Raw genomic sequence first — 10,240 nt, 5'->3', positions numbered from 1 at the left:
ACCTATAATGTATCTTCGTACTTTGCCTTCTGTAGCGCTGCGTACCTCCGCACCCGCGGCTTCTATCGTGTCGCGTACCTCTGCACCTGCACATTTCACTGCACTGCGAACCTCCGCATCTGAATTGTGAATCACCTGCAGACCTTTGATTTGAACCGAATTAGCAGCCCTCCAATGTGCCACTGATAGTCAGATGCACAGTTCTGATCATGCGTCCGTGAGATCACGACTTGATAGATTCACCTTCAAATTTACTTTTATTTAGATCAAGCTTTTAATCATTGATAACCCAATATTTTAGATCTTAAGATATTCAAATTGCAAAGATGCTTTAGCCAAGTGATCTCCTTCCCTATTTATAGTCAAGCCCTTATTCACACCATGGGACAAAACCATCAAAAACCAATACAAGGGATCCAATCCAGGGTTCAATACTTTAGATCCTATACCACGGGCCAAAACCATAGGATCAAGAACGACGGGCTAAATACCACGGGCCAAACATAAGAAACCCCACGTGAGCACGCTTCTTTTCCTTGAAGTGAGTGAACTGGGGGACCGCACCTTCTGAACGGATAACCTGCGGGTATGACCGCACTTCCTGGACGGAGAACCTGCGGGTCCGCACCTTTTGAACCATTCACCTGTGAACCTCTTAATTTCCATCATTTTGAGAGCCTGAATAGAGTTTTTCCACTTGAGTGAGTTGCCATCAAGTACAACACCTGTACCATAGAGCCATACCAGAATCATAATGCCAACAGATTATAATCACGAATCCACGCCACCAGGAGACCCATGAGGCCCAATTTTCTGCCTCAAACTGAATATTGGATTTTAGGGGATGACTATGAAAGAGATGTATGTTACAACCCCTATATATTTATCTTAGAGGGATTTAACGCTTGTTATGGCATCATTTTTCCTCAATGATAGCCCTACAAGGGTCTATGATTGCATGATGTCAACACCTTACTATATTTTAACTCACATCTATGGATTATTTTATGTTTTCACATTAGTGACACGATTGGCTTGTGACCTGGTTTGTTTTAGCATATTATTTTATAATTATTAGAGGTTATTGAAGGAAAAAAGGGAACTTGGCCTCCTCATATAAATGGAGGAGACCTCATTATAATTTCTCATCATCACATAGTTGGGTATTTTTAATTCTCTCTCTCTTGAGAAATTTTAGCCTTTTTTTCATGTGGTATGATGATTGCACCTCACCTTGCTCTTTCCACAATGGTTGGGAAGATATAGGTATGGATATATGCAAGCCATATATCTCCTCATGCCATAAGGATGATATTCATGAGGTTGCGCTTGATCAAAATTTTATGAGCTTGGTTGTTGAATTCTCCATTATTTCTTTGCATCAAAGAATCTAATGGCTCAAGTTAGGTTTTTCCTTCCCCTCCACATCAACAATCCTTTATGTATGGTCCTCTCATTTTCCTACCTTACACCCTTCTGATTCATCTTGAGAATCTTATAAAGGAGGAAGTGATATTTGGTTGACATATTTCATATTAACTAATAGGTGAAAGAGGTGTCATATTGATCTAATAATATGTTGGTTTCATTAGTTATATGATTATACGTAGCTCATGTATAGTATGCTAGAATTGCATGGTATTGTAGTTGAATTTAATTTCATCTTAGCATGATAAAATTATCATATTTCATGTATATATACCTTGCACTTGGATTATAATATAATTTATGTATTGATTTATTATTTTTATGAAAGATATGGGTGATATGCTATGCGTGCACATGTTCCTAAACAGTTTGATTGTCATGTGCAAGTTATAGGTCTAAGGTCTATGGATATTGTTGGAGTTCTCTTGAAATCCCAATTCAAGTACCCATATCATGCACTCTATGGTGAGCTCATGTCCTAGGTGGAGCCAGATGTTACCCACCAAATGTGGGTAACCCCTACGAGAAGCTTTTCTCTTATTCATCTCTTCTAGCTAATAATCAACAACACCTGATAGCTATTGAGTAGTTGATCTAATGTGCCATTCATATCTCCACCGCCTAAATTACTCATAGGTTTCCTTTCCCATTTTCCAAGATCACATGTTGGAATGTGAGCATCTAATCCAAAAGGTAGTTTATCATTTTACACTTTAGTGCTTATGCTTGTTTGTATTATGGCATGGAATATAGGGTCACTTGGAAGAAGGAAGTAATTTGACCGTAGTAATATTCTCTCACCTTAAACAAGGGGTTAATTTTGAACCCTAGTAGAATATAACCTCCCCTAATGGCCAATGGATTTAGGAACCACTCTACTTTAGAAACCCCAATTGAGATAACATAGTCCCATCTCTCCCTTCCCATACTTACCACTTTCCATCTCACATCATAATCCCTATACTCCACATCCATTATTTAGGTTCAACTAACCATAGGTTCTTAGGGATTTGGTGGTCATATATGCTTATAGCTAGGTTGGGCTTGGAAATTTTCCCTAGGAGTTTGATGCAACTAAAAAAAAAAGTGAAAATAATATAATGGCCACAAGTGGAATTAAAAAAAGGAAATTATAAAAATGAAAAATATGGTTGGGACTTACAAATTAGCATGAGTTCCACCTCCATACTATTATCATCACTTGGTTCCTAGGCCAATTTTTCCCTTCCACATCATGGAAGAGGAACCCTTGCGCATCCCAACCCCTAGTGGGTGATGAACTACCCCACCACTAAGGGGGTGATATTTCTTATACATCATACAAAGAATTCTCTCATTCCTTGGAGCTTTGAGGAACAATACAAATAAAAATAAATAAAAGGTAAAAGGAAATTAGAGGGGTGGAAAAAAATGGCCAAGTTAACTCATGCATCGATGATTCCTCCCTACTCAGATCTATACACTCGAGAGGTGGAGCTTCCTTCATGTTGGGCACTTGGACATGAATTATTTCCTATAAAGCTACATTACTCACATAACTTGTCAAATAATTTTCCTATTAGTGAACTCTTGGTAGCTCTCCCATGAAAAATATACTACTCATTCCATAGGTAATTGTTTAAGTTTTGGTTGCTATGGAATCAAAATCATTGCCTCCTTGGAAACTTATTGGTCGATATATCACATTATAGACTCCACTAACCAAATAATAAGGAACTATTCATTATTAGATTGTGATAGTGGCATTGTACGTCCTTTGATGGTGATCATGTTAAATTTTATCCATATTTTTTATCTTTTCCTTTTGCCCTAATTCAACCTTTTAAGGCCAAGCAGCCAAGCTAGTGCTTGGTGTGAATCACTAGGGAGGAGGAATTTTGGAGTTTGAGAGTCTAACTACAAATAGGATAGTGGTTTCTATAAAATCCCTCCCTTTGGTAGTAATTAACTTCAATTATATCCATGAATTTATTTTCCCTAGTTACTAGCCCTTAGCTAACCATAGTTTGGATTTATCTTCAACTTGGGGATTCTTGAAGATTTCATGTGCCTTGTTCTAGATGAAAATAATTGTTTGGAATCCTTTCTCCTTTCCTTGACCTTTCACCACCCCAACACTCAACCCACTAAATAATATCTAGGTCATGTGCCTCATTTAGTAGTTATCAATCGTGGAAAGAAATTTGTCTCCTATTGGAGCCCTTCCTCTAAAATTGTGCCTTTCCATTGTAGAATTATTTTTGTCACCTCACACCTCAAGCCTAGAATACCTATTAGGTTACCATCCATATACCATTACTCCTACTATTAGTTAAAATCCATAAATAGAATGGGGATTTCGTTGTGGTGATAGTGAGCCACTACCCCATTGTTGTCTCTTGGTCTAGTTTTAGCCTTCTATGGCATCCCTCTCTAAGGCCTCCCAGATTTTGTGGAAATAGGAACCATTCTAAGGTTTGAAGATCTATGTATGAGTTTTAGTGCCTAGAACATGGTTATTAAGGAAGCTTAGTCCTTAAGCCTCCCACCCTACATCTTTATCTCTATATATTCCTCCTTTTGTCTTCTCATCTCTTTCACCTATCTCTTTCTCTTGCTCACTCTCCTCGCCTCTACCTCTCTCTCTATCCTATCATCCCCTCTATCCTCTCTAATTTCCCCCCTCTCCACACTCTACCCTCATGCTATATCTCCCTCTCCCTCCATCTATCACTCTGTTTATCCCACTGACTTTGTTTGGATTTCTCTCCATTTTTTTCCCCTCTCTTTATCTCTCTCTCTCTCTCTCTCTCACACACACACACCTTTCCCTTCTCTCTTTCTTCCTCCCCACATCTATTAAAATGGTTAATACTTATTAGGAACAAGCAATAATTCCTCAAATGGATGCATGTTATTCTCATTTGAAATTTCTTTTGGGTGTGAGTGAGAACTCTAGCATATGTCTTAGCTAATTTAGTTTCCTCCAATTTAGGTTAAGAGTTGAAAACATGGCAATTTGGAATACAAATATATTAAAACCTCCATTTTTATATATGCTTCTCAATAAATTTATTTCTCACATTATTTTTGTATAGGATACACAAATTCATCATTAATGAAACTACAAATGCATTTAGAGTCAACTCTTTAAATTATATATATATATATATAAACTTTTGGAAAAAAAAATAAAAAAAAAAAAAAAAAATATATATATATATATATATATATATATATATATATATATATATATATATATATATATATATATATATATATATATATAAACTTTTGGAAAGTATCCATGCACTAGGTCAATGTGGCCCCCATAATCATCTAAAAATTTAAAGTAAATTCTATGACTAAGGTGTTCAACACCAGTGCGCGCGCACGGACATATATGTGTGTGTGCGTGATGGTTTTGAGCACCTTAGTCATGGAGTTTACTTAAATTTTTTATTGAATTATGTGGGGGACATATTGACCTAGTGCGGGGTTACTTTCTAAGTTTATATATATATATATATATATATATATATATATATATATATATATATATAGAGAGAGAGAGAGAGAGAGAGAGAGAGAGAGAGAGAGGAGAGAATATCCCTGCACTATGCCATTGTGTCCCCCATAATTCTACATAATTTTTTGGTAAAATATATCATAAACATACTCATAAACCATCACGAATAAAAACTTATGAATTATATGTTGGACTAAATATAAAATACTCCTATTAGGAAAATTCAAATTTCACATGGTTATACAAAAATTCCAAATACAATGGTGAGCCATTTCTTAGAGGTAGTTCTAGAAGCTACACAAACCACTCAACCTCTATAAATAAAAATTATATATTCAAAAGGTAATTGAATTTCTGATTTGTGTCCTTTTAGATTAAACTCAATTTCATTGTAAAAGTACTTTAAATAATCCTTTCAAGTTAGTATATTATTGTTTTTCATTATTTTCATTTCCACCAATGTGTTATGAGAGCCCATCATTATCTTTGACTTTTGATATTTCCTACTAGTGATACAATTCATATTTCCATAACATTCTCAATTCCTTACTTTGAACAATCCCTTTCCCCTACACTCCTATGTATCAAATTAGTAACTTTTTTCTTATCACGATTTTATTGGTGAACCATATAAAGGATAACATGTTCCCTACTATTGACTATTTAGATCATTCTCAATTCCTTACTTTGAACCATCCTTTTCCCCTACACTCCTATGTATCAAATTAGTAAGTAAGTTTTTTCTTATCACAATTTTATTGGTGAATCATATAAAGGATAACATGTTCCCTATTATTGACTATTTAGATCATTGGTTGTAAATTCCCTTATATAAAATGATTTGTAAGTGGAGTATAGTATGTGGAACTAATCCTTCTTTGATATTGAACTAAGAATTCCCCTTAGTAATATGAAGATTTGTGAATCATGAAATGAATTCCCATATAAAGATTGAGAAACATGCTATGAACCCTATATTAAATTCATTGGAGTGGACTATTAATGATATTGATTTCATCCCGATTTTGATTTGAATAAAATTGAATCAAATACCCTTCCATCTCTATGGTCTTACCCAATATTCTAGGATTCCATAAATGGACCTCGAGGCTTCAACTTCTTGACCAATATTTTATCATGGTCATTTATAAAAGGTGTTTTAAAATAAAATATTAAATCAATATAGTATACATGTTGAGGAGAGAAATTAGGGGTAATGGAGTCTACATGTATTGAGGGTTATAGAAATGGGCATAAGTAAAAATTAGAGAAGTCAAGTAAACTAGCAATTTTTTTGATTTGAAACTTGTATGGGGAGAGAGGCCCGACAAAGGGATTTTGGGTATTTATTAATATATAGTGAAGTTAGTGTTTTTATTTACCATTGACATGAACAAAATTCCATAGGCTCACTAAGTGAATGATAAAATGTAAATTTGTCTCACCTATATGAAAAGTATGCATGTATTAGTTAGGTGGGTGATTAGCTGTTTTGGTTTTTTGATATTGCTGGAAAGTTGTTAATCAATTTTATATATATTAGTTTTTTAAATTATAAAATTTTTATGTTTGTTAGTTTAATGTATTGTAGATAATACGTTTAATAATGAGAAGGGGAAGTCATCTCGATTAGTTTTCTAGTTTTAATTTTCGTAGTTGTCTTTTATTATAGTTTAACATGGTATTAAATTTGTCTTAAGCCTCTTAATAGAGTGGAGAGTAGAGAGATTATAAGTGTAATATCTTGGATAAGGGATGTGATATCATAGATCTCATTCAATCTACTAGTGTAGGTATTGATTCTAAAAGGGAGATATTATCTTAATAGAGTGGAGAGTAGAGAGATTATAAGTGTAATATCTTGGATAAGGGATGTGACATCATAGATCTCATTCAATCTACTAGTGTAGGTATTGATTCTAAAAGGGAGATATTATCTTCATTGGTTAAAATGCTACAATGAGAACCCTAGCTATGTAATCAGTTGGAAGTGAGGGATATTGAGGCTTAATATGGCTATTTTCTTGAGACACCATAGACAATGTGAGCCATGATATCAATAAAAGGGAGAAATGCACTATTTGGGCATAAGCTTTGATAAAAGTGACTAGGTGGGAGTTTGAATTTTTTCTTTGCCTAAATGAATAATTTTAGGTTGGATCCTTTGGGCTGCTATGCCTGCAATTTTGGTTTGTCCTAGAAAAACTTTAATCTAAGTCAAGGGAAAGTATATTTTTCTTCGAAAATATTATAAAAACAATGAAAAAGGAGTTATTGGGGAGTTTTTTCTTCTTTAAAGGGGTGTAATTCTTTATGTGTTTTCAAAGAATACTTAAATATGCACAACAAATTCATGGAATTATGAATTTTTTAATGTCTTCTAGAAGTATTCTAGAGTGAACACAAGGACCAGTTCTTGTTGGAAGGAGGTGTGAGTTTTTGTGTCTAAAAATGAAAGTGTTCCTACAAGTCTAGCAATGTGAGCAATTGCTGGAGAATAGTGTATTGGAGTCTAGCCAAGAAACAATGTTGGCCATGACTAATTCCAAAAGACGTTAGTTTGTTTGAATGAGAAAAATGGAGAAGAGGACCAATTTTGGATCCAAATTTCGATTGATACTCAATTTTTTAGGAAGATAATGGGAGAACCCAATGCAAAGTAAACTTGGAATATACTGGAGTTAGCATATTCAAGTTACCAAAAGGTGAACACAGAAAATATTTAAAACCTTATGAGAGAATTTGAAACCTTTAATATGAAAGAGATAAAGAATAATGACCCATTTATAATATGACTAATGGGAGTTGTGAATAAGATCACGATTAATGAAGAAAAGACTAAAGTTTAGAAAATTGTGGACAAAGTTCTAAGGAGACTTAGAATTTTGAAATGATTGTCATAAGATAAAAATGTCGAGTCTAACCAAGCAACTCTACAGGCGATGACTAATTCACAAAGAAATTAGTTTTCATAAATGAGAAAAAAGGAGAGTGAGGCCAAGTTTTGGATAAAAAATTTAATTGATGACTCATTTTTTCCCAAGGTAATGAGAGGACACAATTTAAATAAAAATTAGGATATCCTAGAGTTAGCATATTAGGGTAATGAAAAAGTGAAGATAATGAAGCTTCAAACCCTCAGGAGAGTTTGAATCCTTGAATATGAAGGAGCCAAAGAAAATTGACCAATTTATAATTAGAGTAATGGAAGTTGTGAATCAACTCAAGGTTCATGAAGAGAAGACTAAAGATTATAATATCGTTTAAAAAGTTCTCAAAAGACATACTAGGAATTTTGAAATGGTTTTCATTAACATAGTAGAGTCTAAAGATGTATCTAAACTAATAGTAAAAGAATTAATGGGATCTCTTTCAACCCATGCATAAAGAATCAACATGAAAAAGGAATCTACAAAGAATGCCTTCAAAATTTATGAATCCATTGAACGAGATAGAGGTAGAGGAAATGGAGGTAGAGGTGATCATTAGACAGAAGAAGAATACCATCAAAATGGTCAAATTAGCCTAAAATCCTCATAACCATAGGAGGATAGGTAGAAGATGGATAGACAAATCGAATTTATAATGTTACTACTGTGAAATGTATGGATCTATGAAATTTAATTTAGGAAGAAACGATGATATCTAAATAGGGGTAGAGCTAATGTATCCAACACTAAAGTAGGGACACCTAAGACAATGTTCATCTCATGCCTAATCACTAAAGAGGATGACAAGAAGTATATTAGGTTATTGGAAAATGGTTGTAACATATGATAGGTAACCAAATGTTGTTTTCTAGTATTGGTAGCTCTATTCAATATAAATTTACATTAGGAGATGATTACCCCATAAAGGCCTTAGGAAAAGGTGTTATGTTTGTATTAAATGATAAAACTTAGAAGAAATACATTATTGATGTCTTTTATGTATCCAATCTTAGACGTAATGTGATAAGTATTGGACAACTGAGTCAAAATGGTTATGATGTCAGATTCAAGGACTCCACATGCACAATCATGGATAAGTCACCTAGTAGAAATATTGTTGTGAAGATTCAAATGAAAAACAATAAAATGTTTCCATTGAACCTAAGAAGTTTTAATTTGTCATATTCACATGCATAAAATGTTTCAAGCATATGTGAGACCTAGTTGTTGAGTTTGAGGTATGGTTTCCTACATTTTTCAAGTCTTAGTCTCTTTCAAAACCAATCATTAGCTAAACGAATACCTATGTTAAATGAAGAAACATGTCCTTGTGAAAGTTACATTCTTAGAAAAAATCAAAGAGACAACTTTTAATAGTCCTCATATAGAGCCAAGTATTATTTAGAACTTGTTCACACAAATATATGTGGGATAATGCAAACTCGGTCCATTGGTGGAAGTTTTTATTCTCTAATGTTTATTGATGATTTTAATGTGAAACTTTGGTTATAATTCCTCAAAAAAAAATCTAAAAAATACAGAAAGTTCAATTTTTTTAAAGGTTGTATTGGATAAGTGAAGTGGAAAATATGCCAAATTTCTCAAACCATATAAAAGAGGAGAGGATGACTCAAAGAAGTTCTCAAATTTTTGTAAACAATGGGGAATTATAAGGCAACTCACTATCGAATATACTTCAAAAGAGAATGGACTAGTTGAACATGAGAAGAATATCATCATGAATGTGGTGCAAGAGAATAATCAAAACTAAAACCTTTTCCAATGACTTTCGTCCTACGGTTATTGCTTGTTCTGCCTACACACTGACATATATTCAATAAATAGAGTAAATGGAAAAGTTCTTCAAGAAACATGGAGTTGCACAAATTCAAGTGTCTCACATTTCAAAAAATTTAGATGCATTTCTTATGCACATGTACCATAAGGTATAAGGAGACGATTTGGTAGATAGAGTGAAAAAAACATATTCATTGGGTATAACGAATAGTTCAAATCTCATAAATTGTATAGCCTAGTGACCAAGAAATTTCTAATGATTAGAGATGTAAAATTTTCATAGGAGAAATATTGGAGTAACCAAGAAAATTGAAGAATGGAAAATACAAAATTATCTCTCCAAATAGAGGAACTAGTGCAAGTTTTTTGGTAGCAAGTCCCTCCACCAAGATTTCCAAAGTTTGAGGTACAAATATAAGAATAATAACCTAAAAATAGTTCTTCTTCCAAGGGACACAATATAATTAGAGATAAATAAAGAAGCTCATTTTTTTTCATATCCCATTAACTTACTTATTTTGAATAGGATATGAAAGAACAATATTATTAGGTATGGGCCATGAATGAAGAGACCAAA

Source organism: Pinus tabuliformis, chromosome 2_2 (genome assembly GCF_031772625.1).
Source record: "Pinus tabuliformis cultivar Carrire ecotype Pingquan chromosome 2_2, CPIR1, whole genome shotgun sequence".
NCBI classification, from domain to species: domain Eukaryota; kingdom Viridiplantae; phylum Streptophyta; class Pinopsida; order Pinales; family Pinaceae; genus Pinus; species Pinus tabuliformis.
Note: the sequence above shows the minus strand (reverse complement) of the source record.